A 21,335-nucleotide genomic window follows, 5' to 3' on the forward strand; every position below is an offset into this window, starting at 1 on the left:
TCTTAGTAAAAGTCTGCATAACATTGCTGGAGCCTTCCTGTGTCCTGCTAGAGTGCTCTTCAAACTAGCCGGAGATATACAGAGCTGAGTATATTTTACTGGCACTTCAGAGTTGTGTACTGGTAATTGTTGTTTGACTAATTTTATATCATTGCTGGCTGACTTCAGAGTTGTGCACTGTTTTTTTTTGCTTCACTGTATAGTTTTTCAGATCTCTGCTGAAGGTGTTTTTCCCCCCTCCTCCTATTTCTCTGTGTCTTAAGTTGATATAACTGGTTTTACATCCTGTGTGTTATCTGACTATCTCAAGGATTACTTGCATAAAATTAGACCATCTTAGTAAAAGTCTGCATATCATTGCTGGAGCCTTCCTGTGTCCTGACGGACTGCTCTTCAAACTATCTGGAGATATACAGAGCTGAGTATATTTTTCTGGCACTTGTGTACTGGTAATTGTTATTTGACTAATTGTATATCATTGCTGGCTGACTTCAGAGTTGTGCACTGTTTTTTTTTTTTTTGCTTCACTGTATAGTTTTTCAGACCTCTGCTGAAGGTGTTTTCCCCTCTCCCACTATTTCTCTGTGTCTTAAGTTGGTGTATCTGGTTTTACATCCTGTGTGTTATCTGACTACCTCAAGGATTACGTGCATATTATTAGACCCTCTTAGTAAAAGTTTGCTGGAGCCTTCCTGTGTCCTGATAAAGGGCTCTTCAAACTATCTGGAGATATACAGAGCTGAGTATATTTTTCTGGCACTTCAGAGTTGTGTACTGGTAATTTCTGTTTGACTAATTTTATATCATTGCTGGCTGACTTCAGAGTTGTGCACTATTTTTTTGCTTCACTGTATAGTTTTTCATATCTCTGCTGAAGGTGTTTTTCCCCCTTCCCCCTATTTCTCTATGTCTTAAGTTGGTATAACTGGATTTAAATCCTGTGTGTTATCTGACTATCTGAAGGATTACTTACATAAAATTGGACCCTCTTAGTAAAAGTCTGCATATCATTGCTGGAGCCTTCCTGTGTTCTGACAGTGTGCTCTTCAAACTATCTGGAGATATACAGAGCTGAGTATATTTTTCTGGCACTTCAGAGTTGTGTACTGGTAATTGTTGTCTGGCTAATTTTACATCATTGCTGGCTGACTTCAGCGTTGTGCACTGTTATTTTTGCTTCACTGTATAGTTTTTCAGATTTCTGCTGAAACTGTTCCCCCCCTCCCCCAATTTCTCTGTGTCTTAAGTTGGTATAACTTGTTTTACATCCTGTGTGTTATCTGACTATCTCAAGGATTATTTGCATAAAATTAGACCCTCTTAGTAAAAGTCTGCATATCATTGCTGGAGCCTTCCTGTGTCCTGACAGAGCATTCTTCAAACTATCTGGAGATATACAGAGCTGAGTATATTTTTCTGGCATTTCAGAGCTGTGTACTTGTAATTGTTGTTTAACTAATTTTATATCATTGCTGGCTGAGTTCAGAGTTGTGCACTGTTTTTTTTTTTTTGCTTCACTGTATAGCTTTTCAGATCTCTGATGAAGGTGTCACCCCCTATTTCTCTGTGTCTTAAGTTGGTATAACTGGTTTTACACCCTGTGTGTTATCTATCTCAAGGATTACTTGCATAAAATTAGACCCTCTTAGTAAAAGTCTGCATAGCATTGCTGGAGCCTTCCTGTGTCCTGCTAGAGTGCTCTTCAAACTAGCCGGAGATATACAGAGCTGAGTATATTTTACTGGCACTTCAGAGTTGTGTACTGGTAATTGCTGTTTGACTAATTTTCTATCATTGCTGGCTGATTTCAGACTTGTGCACTGTTATTTTTGCTTCACTGTATAGTTTTACAGATCTCTGCTGAAGGTGTTTTTCCCCCCTCCCCCTATTTCTCTGTGTCATAAGTTGGTATACTTGGTTTTACATCCTGTCTGTTATCTGACTATCTCAAGGATTACTTGCATGAAATCAGACCCTTTTAGTAAAAGTCTGCATTACATTGCTGAAGCCTGACGGAATGCTCTTCAAACTATCTGGAGATAAACAGATCTGAGTATATTTTTCTGGCACTTCAGAGTTGTGTAGTGGTAATTGTTGTTTCACTAAATTTATATCATTGCTGGCTGACTTCAGAGTTGTGCACTGTTATTTTTGCTTCACTGTATAGTTTTTTCAGATATCTGCTGAAGGTGTTTTTCCCCCCTCCCCCTATTTCTCTGTGTCTTAAGTTTGTATAACTGGTTTTGCATCCTGTGTGTTAACTGACTATCTCAAGGATTACTTGAATAAAATTAGACCCTCTTAATAAAAGTCTGCATATCAGTGCTGGAGAATTCCTGTGTCCTGACAGAGTGCTCTTCAAACTACCTGGAGATATTCAGAGCTGAGTGTTTTTTTCTGGCACTTCAGAGTTGTGTATTGGTAATTGTTGTCTGACTAATTTTATATCATTGACAGCTAACTTCAGAGTTGGGCACTGTTATATGTGCTTCACTGTACAGTTTTTCAGATCTCTGCTGAAGGTGTCCCCCCCTATTTATCTGTGTCTTAAGTTGGAATAACTGATTTTACATCCTGTGTGTTATCTGACTATCTCAAGGACTACATCCATAATATTAGACCCTCTTAGTAAAAGTTTGCATATTATTGCTGGAGCCTTCCTGTGTCCGGACAAATAGCTCTTCAAACTATCTGGAGATACAGAACTGAGTATATTTTTCTGGCACTTCAGAGTTGTCTACTGGTAATTTTTGTTTGACTAATTTTATGTCATTGCTGGCTGACTTCAGCGTTGTGCACGGTTATTTTTGCTTCACTTTACAGTTTTTCAAATCTCTGCTTAAGATGTTTTCCCCCCTCCCCCTATTTCTCTGTGTCTTAAGTTGGTACAACTGGTTTTACATCCTGTGTGTTATCTGACTATCTCAAGGATTACTTGCATAAAATTAGACCCTCTTAGTAAAAGTCTGCATATCACTGCTGGGGTCTTCCTGCATCCTGACAGAGTGCTCTTCAAACTATCTGGAGATATTCAGAGCTGAGTATTTTTTTCTGGCACGTCAGTGTTGTGTACTGGTAATTGTTGTTTGACTAATTTTATATCATTGCTGTCTGACTTCAGAGTTGTGCACTGTTATTTTTGCTTCACTGTATATTTTTTCAGATCTCTGCTGAAGCTGTTTTCCCCCCTCCCCCTATTTCTCTGTGTCTTAAGTTGGTATAATTGGTTTTACATCCTGTGTGTTATCTATCTCAATGATTACTTGCCCAAAATTAGACCCTCTTAGTAAAAGTCTGCATATTATTGCTGGATCCTTTATGTGTCCTGACAGAGTGCTCTTCAAAATATGTGGAGATATACAGAGCTGAGAATATTTTGTGGTACTTCACAGTTGTGTACTGGTAATTGTTGGTTGAATAATTTTATATCATTGCTGGCTGACTTCAGAGTTGTGCACTGTTATTTTTGCTTCACTGTATAGTTTTTCAGATCTCTGCTGAAGGTGTTTTTTCCCCCTCCCCCTATTTCTCTTTGTCATAAGTTGGTATAATTGGTTTTACATCCTGTGTGTTATCTGACTATCTCAAGGATTACTTGCATAAAATTCGACCCTCTTAGTAAAAGTCTGCATATCATTGCTGGAGCCTTCCTGTGTCCTGCCAGTGTGCTCTTCAAACTATCCGGAGATATACAGAGCTGAGTATATTTTACTAACACTTCAGAGTTGTGTACTGGTAATTGTTGTTTGACTAATTTTATATCATTGCTGGCTGACTTCAGACTTGTGCACTGTTATTTTTGCTTCACTGTATAGTTTTTCAGATTTCTGCTGAAGGTGTTTTCCCTCTTCCCCTATTTCTCTGTGTCTTAAGTTGGTATAACTGGTTTGACATCCTGTGTGTTATCTGATTATCTCAAGAATTACTTGCATACAATTAGACCTTCTTAGTAAAAGTCTGCATAGCATTACTGTAGCCTTCCTGTGTCCTGACAGAGTGCTCTTCAAACTAAATGGAGCTATACAGACCTGCGCACATTTTTCCGGCACTTCAGAGTTGTGTACTGGTAATTGTTGTTTGACTAATTTTATATCATTGCTGGCTGACTTCAGACTTGTACACTGTTATTTTTGCTTCACTGTATAGTTTTACAGATCTCTGCTGAAGGTGTTTTTCCCCCCTCTTCTATTTCTCTGTGTCATAAGTTGGTATAATTGGTTTTACATCCTGTCTGTTATCTGACTATCTCAAGGATTACTTGCATAAAATCAGACCTTCTTATTAAAAGTCTACATTACATTGCTGGAGCCTTGCTGTGTCCTAACAGACTGCTCTTCTAACTATCTGGAGATATACAGAGCTGAGTATTTTTTTCTGGCACTTCAGAGTTGTGTACTGGTAATTGTTGTTTGACTAATTTTGTATCATTGATGGCTAACTTCAGAGTTGTGCACCGTCATTTTTGCTTCACTGTATGGTTTTTCAGATCTCTGCTGAAGGTGTTTTCCCTCCACCCCCTGTTTATCTGTGTCTTAAGTTGGGATAACTGGTTTTACATCCTCTGTGTTATCTGACTATCTCAAGGATTATGTGCATAATATTAGACATTCTTAGTAAAAGTTTGCATATTATTGCTGCAGCCTTCCTGTGTCCTGACAAAGGGCTCTTCAAACTATTTGGAGATATGCAGAGCTGAGTATATATTTCTGGCACTTCAGAGTTGTGTACTGGCAATTGTTGTTTGGCTAATTTTATATCGTTGCTGGCTGACTTCAGAGTTGTGCACTGTTATTTTTTCTTCACTGTATAGTTTTTCAGATCTCAGCTGAAAGTGTTTTCCCCCCTCCCGCTGTTTCTCTGTGTCTTAAGTGGTATAACTGGTTTTACATCCTGTGTGTATCTGAATATCTCAAGGATTACTTGCATAAAATTAGGCCCTCTTAGTAAAACTCTGCATATCATTGCTGTAGCCTTCCTGTGACCTGACAGAGTGATCTTCAAACTGTCTGGAGATATACACAGCTGAGTATATTTTTTCTGGCACTACAGAAATGTATACTTGTAATTGTTGTTTGATTAATTTTATATCATTGCTGTCTGACTTCAGAGTTGTGCACTGTTATTTTTGCTTCACTGTATATTTTTTCAGATCTCTGCTGAAGCTGTTTTCCCCCCTCCCCCTATTTCTCTGTGTCTTAAGTTGGTATAATTGGTTTTACATCCTGTGTGTTATCTATCTCAAGGATTACTTACCCAAAATTAGACCCTCTTAGTAAAAGTCTGCATATTATTGCTGGATCCTTTCTGTGTCCTGACAGAGTGCTCTTCAAAATATGTGGAGATATACAGAGCTGAGAATATTTTGTGGCACTTCACAGTTGCGTACTGGTAATTGTTGGTTGAATAATTTTATATCATTGCTGGCTGACTTCAGAGTTGTGCACTGTTATTTTTGCTTCACTGTATAGTTTTTCAGATCTCTGCTGAAGGTGTGTTTCCCCCTCCCCCTATTACTCTGTGTCTTAAGTTGGTATAACTGGATTTAAATCCCGTGTGTTATCTGACTATCTCAAGGATTACTTGCATAAAATTAGACCCTCTTAGTAAAAGTCTGCATAGCATTGCTGGAGCCTTCCTGTGTCCTGCTACAGTGCTCTTCAAACTAGCCGGAGATATACAGAGCTGAGTATAATTTTACTGGCACTTCAGAGTTGTGTACTGGTAATTGTTGTTTGAATAATTTTATATCATTGCTGGCTGACTTCAGAGTTGTGCACTGTTATTTCTGCTTCACTGTATAGTTTTTCTGATCTCTGCTGAAGTTGCACCCCCCCCACCTTTATTTCTCTGTGTCTTAAGTTGGTATAACTGGTTTTACATCCTGTGTGTTATCTGACTATGTTAAGGATTACTTGCATAAAATTAGACCCTCTTAGTAAAAGTCTGCATATCATTGCTTGCGCCTATCTGTGTCCTGGCAGAGTGCTCTTCAAACTATCTGGAGATATATAGAGCTGAGTAAATTTTTCTTGCACTTCATAGTATGTACTGGTAGTTGTTGTTGTACTAATTTTATATCATTGCTGGCTGACTACAGAGTTGTGCACTGTTATTTTTGCTTCACGGTATATTTTTTCAGATCTCTGCTGAAGGTGTTTTCCCCCCTCCCGCTATTTCTCTGTGTCTTAAGTTGGTATAACTGGTTTTACATCCTGTGTATCTATCTCAAGCATTACTTGCATAAAATTAGACCCTCCAAGTAAAAGTCTGCATATCATTGCTGGAGCCTTCCTTTGTACTGACAGAGTGCTCTTCAAACTATCTGGAGATATACAGAGCTGGGTATATTTTTCTGGCACTTCAGAGTTGTGTACTGGTAATTGCTTGACTAATTTTATATCATTGCTGGCTGACTTCAGAGTTGTGCACTATTTTTTCTTCACTGTATTGTTTTTCTGATCTCTGTTGAAGGTTTCCCCCCCTTCCCCTATTTCTCTATGTCTTAAGTTTGTATAACTGGTTTTACATCCTGTGTGTTATCTGACTATCTGAAGGATTACTTGCGTAAAATTAGCCCCTCTTAGTAAAAGTCTGCATATCATTGCTGGAGCCTTCCTTTGTACTGACAGAGTGCTCTTCAAACTATCTGGAGAGATACAGAGCTGTGTATATTTTTCTGGCACTTCAGAGTTGTGCACTGGTAATTGTTGTTTGACCAATTTTATATAATTGCTGGTTGACTTCAGAGTTGTGCACTGTTATTTTTGCTTCACTACATAGTTTTTTTTCAGATCTCTGCTGAAGTTGTTCCTCCTACCTTTATTTCTCTGTGTCTTAAGTTGGTATAACTGTGTTATCTGACTATCTTAAGAATTACTTGCATAAAATTAGACCCTCTTAGTAAAAGTCTGCATATCATTGTTGGAGCCTTCCTGTGTCCTGACAGAGTTCTCTTCAAACTATCTGGAGATATACAGAGCTGAGTATATTTTTCTGGCACTTCAGAGTTGTGTACTGGTAATTGTTGTTTGAATAATTCTATATCATTGCTAGCTGACTTCAGAGGTATGAACTGTTATTTTTCCTTCACTCTGTAGTTTTTCAGATCTCTGCTGAAGGTGTCCCCTTCTCCCCCTATTTCTCTGTGTCTTAAGTTGGTATGACTGATTTCACATCCTGTGTGTTATCTGGCTATCTCAAGTATTTCTTGCATAAAATTAGACCCTGTTAGTAAATGTCTGCATATCATTGCTGGAGCCTTTCCTGTGTCCTGACAGAGTGCTCTTCAACGTATCTGGAGATATACATAGCTGAGTATATTTTTTTGGCAATTCAAAGTTGTGTACTGGTAATTGTTGTTTGAATAATTTTATATCATTGCTAGCTGACTTCGGAGTTGTGCACTGTTATTTTTGCTTCATTGTATAATTTTTCAGATCTCTGCTGAAGGTGTCTCGCCACCCTTCCGTTATTTCTCCGTGTCTTAAGTAAGTATAACTAGTTTTCCAGTTATCTGACTATCTCAAGGATTACTTGCATAAAATTAGCCACTCTTCGTAAAAGTGTGCATATCATTTTTGGAGCCTTCCTGTGTCCTGACTGAGTTCTCTTCAAACTATCTTGAGACATACAGAGCTGAGTATATTTTTCTGGCACTTTAGAGCTGTGAACCTGTAATTGTTTGACAAATTTTAAATTATTGCTGGCTGACTTCAGAGTTGTGCACTGTTATTTTTGCTTCATTGTATAGTTTTTTTTTCAGATCTCTACAGAAGGTGTCCCCCATTCCCCTATTTCTCTGTGTCTTAAGTTAGTATGACTGGTTTTATATCCTGTGTGTTATCTGGAGATATACAGAGCTGAGTATATTTTTCTGGCACTTCAGAGTTGTGTACTTGTAATTCTTTGACTAATTTTATACCACTGTTGGCTGGCTTCAGAGTTGTGCACTCTTATTTTTGCTTCACTGTATAGTTTTTCAGATTGCTGCTTAAGGTGTTACCTCCCCTTCCCCTAGTTCTCTGTGTCTTAACTTAATTTAACTGGTTTTACATCCTGTGTGTTATCTCAAGGATTACTTACATAAAATTAGACCCGCTTAGTAAAAGTCTGCAAATCATTGCTGGAGCCTTCCTGTGTCCTGACAGAGTGCTCTTTAAACTGTCTGGAGATATACAGAGCTGAGTATATTTTTCTGACACTTCAGCGCTGTGTACTGGTAATTGTTGATTGACTAATTTTATATCATCGCTGGCTGACTTCAGAGTTGTGCACTGTTATTTTTGCTTCACTCTATACTTTTTCAGATCTCTGCTGAAGGTGCCCCCCCTTCCCCTATTTCTCTGTGTCTTAAGATAGTATAACAGGTTTTACATCCTGTGTGTTATCTGACTATCTCAAGGATTGCTTGCATAAAATTAGACCCTGCTAGTTAAAGTCTACATATCATTGCTGGAGCCTTCCTGTGTCCTGCCAGAGTGCTCTTCAAACTATCTGGATATATACAGAGCTGGGTATATTTTTCTGGCACTTCAGAGGTGTGTACTGGTAATTGTTGTTTGACTAATTTTATATCATTGCTGGCTGACATCAGAGTTGTGCACTGTTATTTTTGCTTCACTCTATAGTTTTGCAGATATCTGCTGAAGTTGCCCCCCCTAAGTTTATGTATCTGTTTCTTAAGTTGGTATAACTGGTTTTACATCCTGCATGTTATCTGACTATCTTAAGGATTAATTGCATAAAATTAGACCCTCTTAGTAAAAGTCTGCATATCATTGCTGGAGCCTTCCTGTGTCCTGATAGAGTGTTCTTCAAAATATCTGGAGATATACAGATCTGAGTATGGTTTTCTGGCAGTTCAGAGTTGTGTACTGGTAATTGTTTAACTTATTTTATATCATTGCTGGCTGACTTTAGAGTTATGCACTGCTATTTTGTCTTCACTGTATAGTTTTTAGATCTTTGCTGAAGGTGTTTCCCCCCCTTCCCCTAGTTCTTTGTGTCTTAAGTTAATTTTACTGGTTTTACATCCTGTGTGTTATCTGACTATCTCAAGGATTACTTGCATAAAATTAGACCCTGTTAGTAAAAGTCTACATATCATTGCCGGAGCCTTCCTGTGTCCTGACAGAGTGCTCTTCAAACTATCTGCAGATATAAAGAGCTGGGTATATTTTTCTGGCACTTCAGAGGTGTGTACTGGTAATTGTTTGACTAATTTTATTTCATTGCTGGCTGACTTCAGAGTTGTGCACTGTTATTTTTGCTTCATTGTATAGTTTTTCTGATCGCTATAAAAGGTTCCGCCTTTTCCAATTTTTCTCTTTGTCTTAAGTTAGTATAACTGGTTTTACATCCTGTGTGTTATCTCACTATCTCGAGGATTACTTGCATAAAATTAGCCCCTCTTAGTAAAAGTCTGCATATCATTGTTGGAGCCTTCCTGTGTCCTGACAGAGTGCTCTTCAAACTGTCTGGCGATATACAGAGCTGAGTATATTTTTCCTGTACTTCAGAGTTGTGTACTGGTAATTGTTGTTTGACTAATTTTATATCATTGCTGGCTGACTTCAGTGCTGTGCACTGTTATTTTTGCTTCACTCTATTGTTTTTCAGATCTCTACTAAAGGTGCCCCCTTCCCCTATTTCTCTGTGTCTTAAGTTAGTATAACTGGATTTACATCATGTGTGTTATCTGACTATCTCAAGGATTACTTGCATAAAATTAGACCCTGTTAGTAAAAGTCTGCCTATCATTGCTGGAGCCTTCCTGTGTCCTGACAGAGTGCTCTTCAAACTATCTGGAGATATACAGAGCTGAGTATATTTTTTTGGCACTTCAGAGTTGTGTACTGGTAATTGTTGTTTGACTAATTTTATATCATTGCTGGTTGACTTCAGAGTTGTGCTCTGTGTCTTAAGGTAGTATAACTGGTTTTACATCCTGTTTGTTATCTGACTATCTCAAGGATTACTTGCATAAAATTAGACCCTCTTAGTAAAAGTCTGCATATCATTGCTGGAGCCTTCCTGTGTCCTGATCGAGTGCTCTTCAAACTATCTGGAGATATACAGAGGTGGGTAGATTTTTCTGGCATTTCAGATGTGTGTACTGGTAATTGTTGTTTGACTAATTTTATATCATTGCTGGCTGACTTCAGAGTTGTGCACTGTTATTTTTTTCTTCACTGTATAGTTATTCTGATCTCTGTTGAAGGTTCCCCCCCCGTTTTCCCCTTTTTCTCTGTGTCTTAAGTTAGTATAACTGGTTTTACATCCTGTGTGTTATCTGACTATCTCAAGGATTACTTGCATAAAATTAACCACTCTTCGTAAAAGTGTGCATATCATTGTTGGAGCCTTCCTGTGTCCTGATAGAGTGCTCTTCAAACTATCTTGACATATACAGAGCTGAGTATATTTTTCTGGCACTTTAGAGCTGTGAACTTGTAATTGTTTGACTAATTTTAAATTATTGCTGGCTGACTTCAGAGTTGTGCACTGTTATTTTTGCTTCACTGTATAGTTTTTTTTTCAGATCTCTGCAGAAGGTGTCCCCCATTCCCCTATTTCTCTGTGTCTTAAGTTAGTATAACTGGTTTTACATCCTGTGTGTTATCTATCTCAAGGATTGCTTGCATAACATTAGACCCTCTTAGTAAAAGTCTGCATATCATTGCTGGAGCCTTCCTGTGTCCTGACAAAGTGCTCTTTAAACTCTCTGGAGATATACAGAGCTGAGTATATTTTTCTGGCACTTCAGAGTTGTGTACTTGTAATTCTTTGACTAATTTTATACCACTGCTGGCTGGCTTCAGAGTTGTGCACTCTTATTTTTGCTTCACTGTATAGTTTTTCAGATTGCTGCTGAAGGTGTTACCTCCCCTTCCCCTTTTTCTTTGTGTCTTAAGTTAATTTAACTGGTTTCACATCCTGTGTGTTATCTGACTATCTCAAGGATTACTTGCATAACATTAGACCCGATTAGTAAAAGTCTGCATATCATTGCTGGAGACTTCCTGTGTCCTGACAGAGTGCTCTTTAAACTATCTGGAGATATACAGAGCTGAGTATATTTTTCTGGCACTTCAGCACTGTGTACTGGTAATTGCTCATCCAGACTCTGCTACACTTTGCTGTGAAGGAAAGGTTAGTTTGCTTTTATTTTTTGTATTACTGTATTCCCTTTCTATATTTTGAATACTGTAGTTTGTTTTCTTTACCTTGTGTTTTACTTGCATTCTGTTTTAACAGCATATTAAAACTTCAAAAGAGGCCACAGCTCTCTCTGTTCTGAGTCAGGCAGATTTTTTTCCCACCCTTCCACCCATTTAAGTTGTCTTGTTAAATACCACTGTCTTTCTAGTTGCCCGCCTCTGACCATATATCTCATTTCTCTCTACTTTCTCTGGCTTATGTGAGTAATCACAAAATCATCATTTTTGAAATCCCACCCCTTCAATTATTTAAATTTATTGGCCATCCTACAGTATTTCATAGTACCAAAATACAAAAGTAACCACCCCTTTCAATCCAGCTTGCTGTTTTAAAAATAGTAACTGTCCACTAAACCTTAACTTTTTAAACAGGTAAAACTCAAGTTACCTACTTTCACATCTAACTTCTCTAGTGCACATTGCAGAGTGCATTCTTTTCAATCTTACCTTTAAAGGGACAATCCCAGTGTTTAAAATTCGGGTCCGCAAAACAGCTGAATAAAGCCACGCCCACTTTACAACGTCACTTACATTCCTTCACACGGTGTCTTTTTTCTTGTATGTCCTCAATTCCAGTTGTATTTTGGCTCCCATTGTCAACTATCCTATGGCAGAAGTCTGGATTTTTGCCTCATATTTTTGTTCGGTTTTTCATAAAATTGTGGTTTTATGACAGACTTTCAGTTTCAGATTTCATACCCTTCAGAAAATTCATACTAATGCAAAACCTGTTATTCGATCAACTTTACAAGTTTGTATTAGCAATTAAAAAAAAAAAAGTCCTGATTTCGGAATCTAAGAGGCTGAGAGGTATGGTAAAGTTTGTCCTGTTTTACAACGTCTGCATTCATTAATGCCATTCATTGTGGTTCGTTTCTATAGGAACCACAATGAATGATCATCCTAAAAATAACAGTCTGGAGCAGTTGTTCACCCCACTATTTTAGGATTTGCTAAGAGTCAGAGTTAGGATCCTGTGTTATTATTTTACTTTTTAGACAGCTGGATCGTTCATTGCGTTTCATTTCTAGAGTAAACGCAAAGAACAATAATTTTAGAAAGAGCAGTTTTACTGTGTTTAGCATTTGTACCCCTTTTATTTTAGGCTTTGTCCAGATTTTTTGCTCTAACAGGCTGAGCACTACTTTGTACATTAAAAACTTTGAACCACGAGAAAAGAAAAAAACTTAGTGAAAAAACAAGCGTACAGGCTTCCAAACTAGCCAGAGACCGATAATATTGAATTTCCACTTAACGCAATTTATTAAAGTACAAATACAGCGTTTACGCTACTGAAAAGCCAGTAGCTTCTTCTGAAGAAGCTGAAGAAGCTACTGGCTTTTCAGTAGCGAAAACGCTGTATTTGTACTTTAATAAATTGCGTTAAGTGGAAATTCAATATTATCGGTCTCTGGCTAGTTTGCAAGCCTGTACGCTTGTTTTTTCACTACATTAAAAACTTAGTTTTTAGAGCGATCGTTCATTGTGGTTCCTTGCTGTGGTAACCACAATGAACGATCTTTGTAAGAGCAAACTTTCTCCCAATATTTAAAAAAAAAGGAACATGAGTAATGTATACCTAGCTGCTTTCTAAATTAATAACTTGTTTCTGTAGTAGAGCGATAATTCATTGTGGTTAGTTGCTATGGTAACCACAATGAACGATCGTTATAACAGAAAACTGTCAACCCTACTGTGTATTTTTTCTGGCTTTGTCCTAGAGTTTTCTGAAAATAAAGTCAGTGTCTATTATTTGATAAAACATATACTGTGTATGTCATTTGGTACTTGGTCTCATAGACTCTTGTATCACAAGCTACAGTATCCAGAATATTTCATGTAACATAGCATGGTGGCGCAGGCATTTTTCTCTAACTGACATTGTACAAGGAGGATGGAATCGGAGCATGCATGCACTACAGCTGTAGCAGTGTACATCTGTTTCTTTTTAGGTTTAACCAGTAACATATCAGATGGATAAAACATGTTTTGTCTCGAATGGGGATGGCATTGTAATCTGTATCTAAAAAATGCATTTATTTAGTATTGGTGTTAACCTGTAGTCATACTAAACTTGCCCTTGCATTTACATGAGAAAATACAACACGAGTCTCACAGGATATTTTGTACTGATTGTGCAGTTACACAGTAATATGAACAAATAGTTATGATTACATAATCAGCAGCTTCTTTTGTTGTTTCAGATGTAATGATCCTGTTTTTAAACCATTATTTTTTCACTTTGTGAGACCTGATCATAACTTCAATTGCTTAAAAATATAATAGATGTGCTCTTATACATTCTTTGCATCCTCCCTTTATGTATAAGAAAACCAGTCTACGTAGGTAGCTTGATGTGCACTGTAGCTAAATGTGATCATAATAGTGCAAGGATAGGTGAAAACAGACTAGCAAAATATTCGCATATCCTCATAATGAAATAGCTACCCAAACATAAGCAATAAACCTGTTATTCAGTAACCCAACTAGGAAGAATGCCTTTAATTTGCTAATTGATTTTTTTTTTCAGTCCAGGTGTGTCTTTTTTCCTAGTGGTGTAGTTTAGTTTGTGTAAGCATGGTGTAGCTGTTCAGGTTGTCAAGGGATTTGAACGGATACCAGCCTGAAAGGATTGCTGCATTTTTTAAAATAATTGGCAACAGCTACTGTTCTTGTGGGATTTATGAATCAGTGATTTATAAATATTTTAAACCACTATATTTTAAAATAATTATATGTGCAAATTAGTATACAAGCTTGTGTGTATTGTCAGTTTGTAATTTTACTTGCACAATTTTTTATACATTACTGACATGCATGTAGTATTGTTTATCATCTTGTTTGCTTACAGTTTATTTTCATTGTAAGTGGCCGAGTTGATCCTCCTTCACTGTCCCATTCAACAGTGCCCCTCATTCTTGTGGTTAGAAGTCATGAAACATTAAATTATTAATTGATTAAACTACCATGACTTCTAAATCTTCACATTAAATTAAATTGTTAAAGTGAAGATCCATTTAAATGTAGTAAATCTCAAACTTTAACATCACTAAGAGCTTCCTAAACAAAACAGAGCCTTTATCTTTTGGAAATCTCCTACCTCATTTTTTCTTGGCGGGGGGGTAAGGTTGCTTACAAAAGGAAACAGGATTGTAAGCAGGTTACTGTTGCTATGGACTCCATTTTAACCATACCTCTCAACTGTCCAGATTTCTGCCTCCTATTTTTGGTCCTGTCTTCATAAAATGTGTGGTTTTCTGGCAAGTCACTGAGGATTGAATTCAGTAAATAATGACCCACATTTGAGTTTTAGAAATCTTGTTCTGTCAACTGTCTAAGCTTAGAAGAGTAATATTTAAAATGTATCCTTGTTTTTGTGCCTCTGTCCTCCCATTACTATACATTTTGTGCATATTTCTTGTGCTGAGATGATTTTACACGTGCTTTCCTTTTTCTTTCCAGTTTCATAAATGCCCATTTAAATTGAAGTGGGTTCCACAGGTTTAAAAAAAACCCAAAAAACATGATGGAACCTGTCTTCTAGACTGGTAGGTGTGGCCTTCCCCCTCCCTGTATATTCCTTGAAGTGGGAATGTTTTCAGGAGAAATGCTCCGAAGTGTGACTCACGTGTACATTGCAGGAGGTGCAAAATGCTGACGTAATTCTGGAATTCTGTCTGGGGAATACATTTGGGCTGACCATGCAAAAGCGTTTGAAAAAAATGCAGTCAGTAACCCTGCCTTGTGGTTGGTGACTATTACATTGTTTGATGCAGAAAAGAAGAATAACATTGCATAGCTCACTAGGTGGTTGAAATATCATCAGAGCCAAGGTGGAATGTTAAATATTGGTGAGGAACTGTTCACTGTTTTACTTTTGTGTGTGCATGTCTGAATTGTTCAGTTTATTTACATAGATGTGATATATTAGAGTGGCATACCAATCTAGTTAGATCTTTTTCCATCGAGGTGAGAATGTGTAATGGTGATGTCTCTCAAGAGAGCTGCTTTCCATTTCATTGCTGAACCTCTGTTATAACCCTCAAAATATGCAGTATTATGTGCCCACCTAAGTTTTATGTGTTTTACATGTGCTCATATACCATGTTCTTATAAGTCAGAACTTTTGTTATATTTTCCACTTCTGTAGAAAGTAAGGTTTCCATCACTTTAGGTTATTTGTATTGGACATATAACGTTGTAGTCTAGACAAAGAGAGGGATTGAGGGGGAGGGGGGTTGAGCAAGTACAGAAATGATTGCGCAAAACTGACTTGACAGATTTATCTGTAAATGCTGTTGCTTGCTGGCTTACTTTTATTGAAGGCTCCCTTTAACTTTACCATAGTTAGCATCTTATCCAGTCTGTCTCTCTCTTTGTATGCATGTGCAGTTTTTGCATCTCTGAAAATGACCACAGACTGTGTTACCTTTCCTCATTTGGGTTGCAAAACATTCCTTTCATTTTAATAGATTAATTGTTGTAGTATACATTGCTCTAGTTTTTTTAATGAACATCTTTATTAAATTGCAACAAAAACTGACACAAGTACATGTGCATTGATTTTTATCACGGAAACATTTTCATACATTATACACATTTCCTTGTCATACATTATACACATTTCCTTTTTCAGTACTCTCGCATTACATAAACTGTTCAGTTTCTTCATTCCCTCAAATCCCACTCTTTACCCTGAACACCTTCTTCCCACAAATTGTTTACTTTTGTAATTTGTACTGTCTTTTTTAAGGATCCTAACTCCCAATTCTTCTATCGCCTTTACAATATTCATTACATCAGATGCTCATCAAATTGATAACTGCTGCAGTAGACTTAGCTGTATGGGTTATATCTTGCCAAGGATATAACAGCTGCCTAGCTTCCAAAGCTTCAGGGCTCCTTCCACATGCCCAAACTGTCAAGCAGCTCAAGCTGAGCTGACTAAAAGACAAGTTTGGGTGCAAAGCCTTTCAGAAGTTTATGGATGCTAAAGCATACGGTCCTCTCAGACTTTCATGAATCAACAAGTCTGCTTGTTTATTTCCTTAGCTGAGTAGGTAAGTTCCCTTTAGGAATAACTTATTTCTTAATTTTGTTGATTTATTACTTTCCTCTTCAGGAAACTGTTTTAAAGCTAGGAGTGTTGTGTTTTTAATGGACTGCCTTGAGACTGCAATGTACTTTACAGTGAGTTTGTTTTTTGTTTTAAAGTTGCGTAAACCAAACCGAAAACTTATTTTCCGTGTAGAAAATTTTCCCTTTGTGAGGGTGACTTATTTGTAAAGTGCTTTTTACCGTTTTTTTTTTTTTTTTTTTTTTGCACTGGTAGTTTTAACAGCAATCATTGCTTATCCTCCCTGAGAAAGAAGCAACATTTTTGGCTTGACCGTTTCATGTCAATGAAAACTGCACCTGTTAGACAGCGTTTATCCCTATTATTAAAGATAATATTGCTAGCAGTAAGCAGTTATGTGGTTGTATTATAGCCTGGTTGGAAGCTGTGCTTATGGAATGAAACTCTTCTACATTTTTCTGTAAATTACAGGATTTCTGTATAGATGGGCTTTCTCCTTTTTTTTATTTTTTTGCTATGAGTGAGAGGTTGGATGCAAACTAGAAATGTCGAGGTTTAATATGATTACAGTTTTCAGCAGGAGAAAATGATTATGGCAGATTTCCATTCTAATAGAATGCTGCCAGTCTGGAAGGATAGGCTATAAGAGAGGTAGGGGCAAAGAGGGCAGATGAAGATGTTTTTATTAATCTGTATTTATGTTTGTAAGCAGCATTTGAAGAAAAACTGAGTAGAAATGTTCATGCAAAGGGTATGCAGGAAGGGAGAAGGTAGGATAAGAGAAAGAGAAGTGGGGTTAAGGATTGCTGAAATACTTTGCAGGCAAGTTTAGTGAATTTGTAGGGAAAAGAAGAGAGTGAGAAATTATATTAGAAAAGGACAAAGCAGAACAATAATCAAAGTTTTCTTGCCACTGAAGTGCACACCTTTGGCAAGCCTATGGAACTGTCATTTAGCTAGTGATCCTTCAAGGCTGGGCAGATAAGTATCCTAATGGGGAAAACCTTCCACAAAATATATTTTTCTGAGGAAAACTTGTTTTTCTGACTAAAATGCTATTTGCTATAAGTGTTTTAGGACTGTGATGGCATTTCTGAGGGCTTTTCTTTTTTTGAAAAGTTTGTGAGCATTTTGTGTAAAATTTCTACTATTATGAACAGATTTTCCTACAAGTTATGTAGGTCTGTGGCAGGATATAGTGCTTCCGGGTACTGTCAGTATTTTGCTTATCTTAGACCCACTTGTTTTCTACTTTATTTGTTACTGATTCAGTCAGACTCCAATATCCATTATTGAAGCATCCATTTTCAGCTTAACCGATGGAGCAGCTACAAGTCTCTGTGGTTCCTTCTTTCTCTGTCCACAAAAAGAAAGTTATTAAGGAGTCTTTGGGTGTCAGGCTGGTTCCTGTTGTGCCTCAGCCACTGGTGGGTCATTCTGCTTTGACTATCCTTGGTTCCTCAGACCTGTCATTTTTCCCCAGTCCCTTTGTTGTTGAACATACAGTCACTATGAACTGGTGGATAGCTTACTTCTCAACTGTCCAGATTTTCGCAGAATGTTCCAGATTTTTGCCTCATATTTTTGGTCTGTCCCTCTTAAAACGTATGGTTTTCTGGCAAATTACTGATGCTTGAAGACTCAATACATTTGAATTTCAAACTTCATATAGTTCAGAAAATACATGCTAACACAAATCACGTAATTGTAAGAACTTTCTAAGTTTATAACAGCAATATTTAAAATTGGTCACTATTTTTGCGACTTTGTCCCCCATTATTTGAAGCTTTGTCCAGATTTCTTGCATTAAGACGTTTTGAGGTATGGTGGAGAGACATATCCACAATAGGTTTTGGGATGTCCTTGGTGGGCAAGGGGGAACCAGTTTTGTTGGCTTTAGGGGCAGGTGAAGGGAGCCCAAGCTTGGGATGAGTATGGCTTCTACGGATCAGTCATTTTCCAGTGATTTTCCCAGGAAAAGTGTGCATAATGAAGAAAACCTTCCCTTCTCATGTTTTTGTGGACAGGGAAGATTTGCTTGGGTGTTTTTAAGGAATTCATTTTAGCTTTTGTTTTACTCTTGCTTCAAGCAAGTCTGTTTCTGACTATGATTTTCAGCCAGAACAACATGAATTGCAGGGAGATTGTTCTACTTAAGTAATTTCTTCTTAGTCTGAACATCCTGTGTCTCAAGTGTTGCGTCAGCTTTCCCTCTTGAAGATTCATCTTTTTTCTGAGACTCTAATATAAACAAGGTTTATAAGTGGTAACAAAATGTTTCTAAGTGGTAACAAAAAGAAATTCCTATTCTACTGAAAATATATTATGATTTGTCACAATTGGATAGATCTAAGTCTGTAGCTGTTTTTCCTGTTTTGCCTGCTCTAGATAATGTATTTTTTTTCACGACCTTCTAGATTACCTGACAGTCAACCTCCTCCCCCAGGGTTAAACAGGGTACCCCACACCCACATATTTCTTTTCTCACCCTAAAGCAGATCCAGCACTGATTTCATTATCCAAAACAGTTATTGCTAAACAGATTGCTGCTGATAATCTCAGCCTCTCTGACAACGATGGGAAAGCTTTTGACAACTTAGGGGAAGAAAACATATTTTTCTGCTCCTTTAACTTTCATAATTTTTAAATTGTAAATCTAGTATGTCAAAGTTTTTATTTTATCTCTTGAGAACATGCATAAGTTAATGGTTAGCATTCCCTTTTGGAGATAAAAAGAAAATCTTTGAATGCCTTGTTAATATATGCTTCTTTTGTTATTAAGCATGTTTAAAGTGTGTGTATGATGTTGTTGACATTACCTGCAGAGCTGCCTCTTCTGGGTCATTGTTGAGAAGATTTTATTAGCTTCATTTCAAAACCTTACCGCGGTGGTGCAGCGGTTAGCATTGCTGCCTCACAGCAAGAGGCTCTCCGGTTTGATCCTCAGCTGGGGTGCCTTCTGTGCGGAGTCTGCATGTCCTCCCTGTGGTCGCGTGGGTTTCCTCCATGTGCTCCGGTTTCCTCCCAAAGACATGCTGTAGGTGAATTGGACACTCTAAATTAGCCCTAGGTGTGAGTGTGTGCATGTGTGTGCCTTTTGTGGAAGGTTGGGCACTGGGATGGCAACTCGACACTGTAAAACTCCACTGCCAGTCATGAGCGGACAGGTGATCCACTGTGCAACCTCTAACTGGGAAAAGAAGACTGAAGATGTTAAGGACTTTAGTCCTTTTGCATTTGATGTCCTTGGTACACAAAGGTGTAAAACGGTGTGTGTGCTGTATCTTAAGAAGCATTTCCAAGTGTGGCACATGCATATAAATAACGAGCACATGCAGGCAGCAATGCCATTTTGAGAGACCAGCCAGAGTGTTAACATGTATGAGTGTGGTAGTTAGTCTGTTTATAAGTTTATTTAAGTTTAAGATACTAAGCCTCAATTCTGATGTTTGTATATAATAAAGCTGCTTCAACAGAACCCACAAATGTTCGTCTGTTTTATCCTGACCAGATGAGCAACATGGTGTCAGAACCAGGATTTAGGAGACTACCTTCTAAGCCATGAGGTGCAGAGTTAACAATGAAAGCATGCTAAACAGACTGGATGTAAACAAAGGTCCAGAAACAAACTACAGGTAACCAAAACCTGTACAAATTATTTATTTTATAAAAGAAATAATGCAGAGCATTTGAAGGGCATGGAATGCATTATTAATCAAATTAATAGCACAAAAAGTATTATTAATCAAATGAAAGACCCAAAATGCATTATTGCTTAAATGAGATATTCGCAATTACGATATTTGATAAAATTATCATAAAAGTTCATAGGGGTTTCAGACTTGCCTCGGAGTTGCATAATGAGCATGTTTAAAGTAAAATGAGTATGTTTAGAGTAAAATAAGTATGTTTAGAGTATAATGAGCACAAAAACAGGTTAAATGGGCATAACAAATATAATAAAAAGGACAAATTAAGTACAAGTAAAGCAAGATGACTGCATGTCTTTTGGCAGACGACTGTATTTGAGCATGAGTTAGCTTCACATTGACAGAAGCTATTCAAACCTTAGCTCAAGTTGTTCCAAGTCTCTCAGAGTGTATAAAGTGTCTTTATTTTGAAGAGTTTACTGTGTGCAAAGTGCAACTATTTCATGAAGTGCAGTCAGAATACTGCCATTTAGAAAAGTTTCTTGTGCTGTCTACATTTATTTGTGTTTCTTACACTCTACAGAGTTATTTAGCAAAGCATGGCCATTTTGAAAGAGTTCAGTGTGCTGTATACAATTTATTTGTAAAGTGCAATCTTTTCAAAATGTTTCTTTGAGCTTCTTTTCCCAGTTTATTTGCATAGTGCAATAATTTTGAAATGTTTCTTACCACTGATAAGAGGTAGTTTTGCCAAGTACAGTGATTTCAAAAGTGTTCTTGTGCTACGCAGTTCAGTTGTTTCAGAGGCTTATTTTGCTATTGGGCATAGTTAAAAGTACTGGCATGAATTTCTGGCTTATGTATATGTGTGTATGTTCATATATAATTGCAAAAGCCTTCACTAGTGTGTGTTACTATGGCAGAGGCATTTTACAGACCAAGTCCACTTGTATTGATCATAATATTTCAAAGAACTGGAGAGTATTTGAACAAGAATACAATGTTTTCATACAAGCAGCTTTTTCTGACAAAGATGCACATGCCAGGGCATTCATTTTCCTTAACCTAGGAGGGTCAGAGGCCATTGAAAGACAGCGTTCATGTGTGTATGTACCAGCAGTATATGTAGGAGAGGGGGGTCGTCATTTTGTTGTACTGGCTGAATCAATGGAGGACCCAGAGTGCTTGAAACATAAATTTAGAGAAATGTGCAACCCACAGGCAAATGTTACATTACAAATGCACCTATTTTATATAGGTCTTTATTATATAAATGAAGCATTAAAATGTCAACTCGCCTTTGATCAACCCCTGTTTCTCAAATCATCGATTTCTTTCCAAGGGAAAGAAATCAGTAACCCTAAACACACACACCGCATTACAACAAAC

The 21,335-nt window shown here is 37.4% G+C and overlaps 1 protein-coding gene across 3 annotated transcripts in view; it reads left to right on the top strand.

Moving 5' to 3' along the window:
* CTNND2 (catenin delta 2) overlaps positions 1-21,335 on the top strand; it is a 6,416,678-nt gene that overhangs the window by 5,748,104 nt on the left and 647,239 nt on the right. The window lies entirely within an intron of this gene.

The sequence above is a fragment of the Protopterus annectens genome, chromosome 3.part0 (assembly GCF_019279795.1).
Source record: "Protopterus annectens isolate FY-2018-M chromosome 3.part0, PAN1.0, whole genome shotgun sequence".
NCBI lineage: Eukaryota > Metazoa > Chordata > Ceratodontiformes > Protopteridae > Protopterus > Protopterus annectens.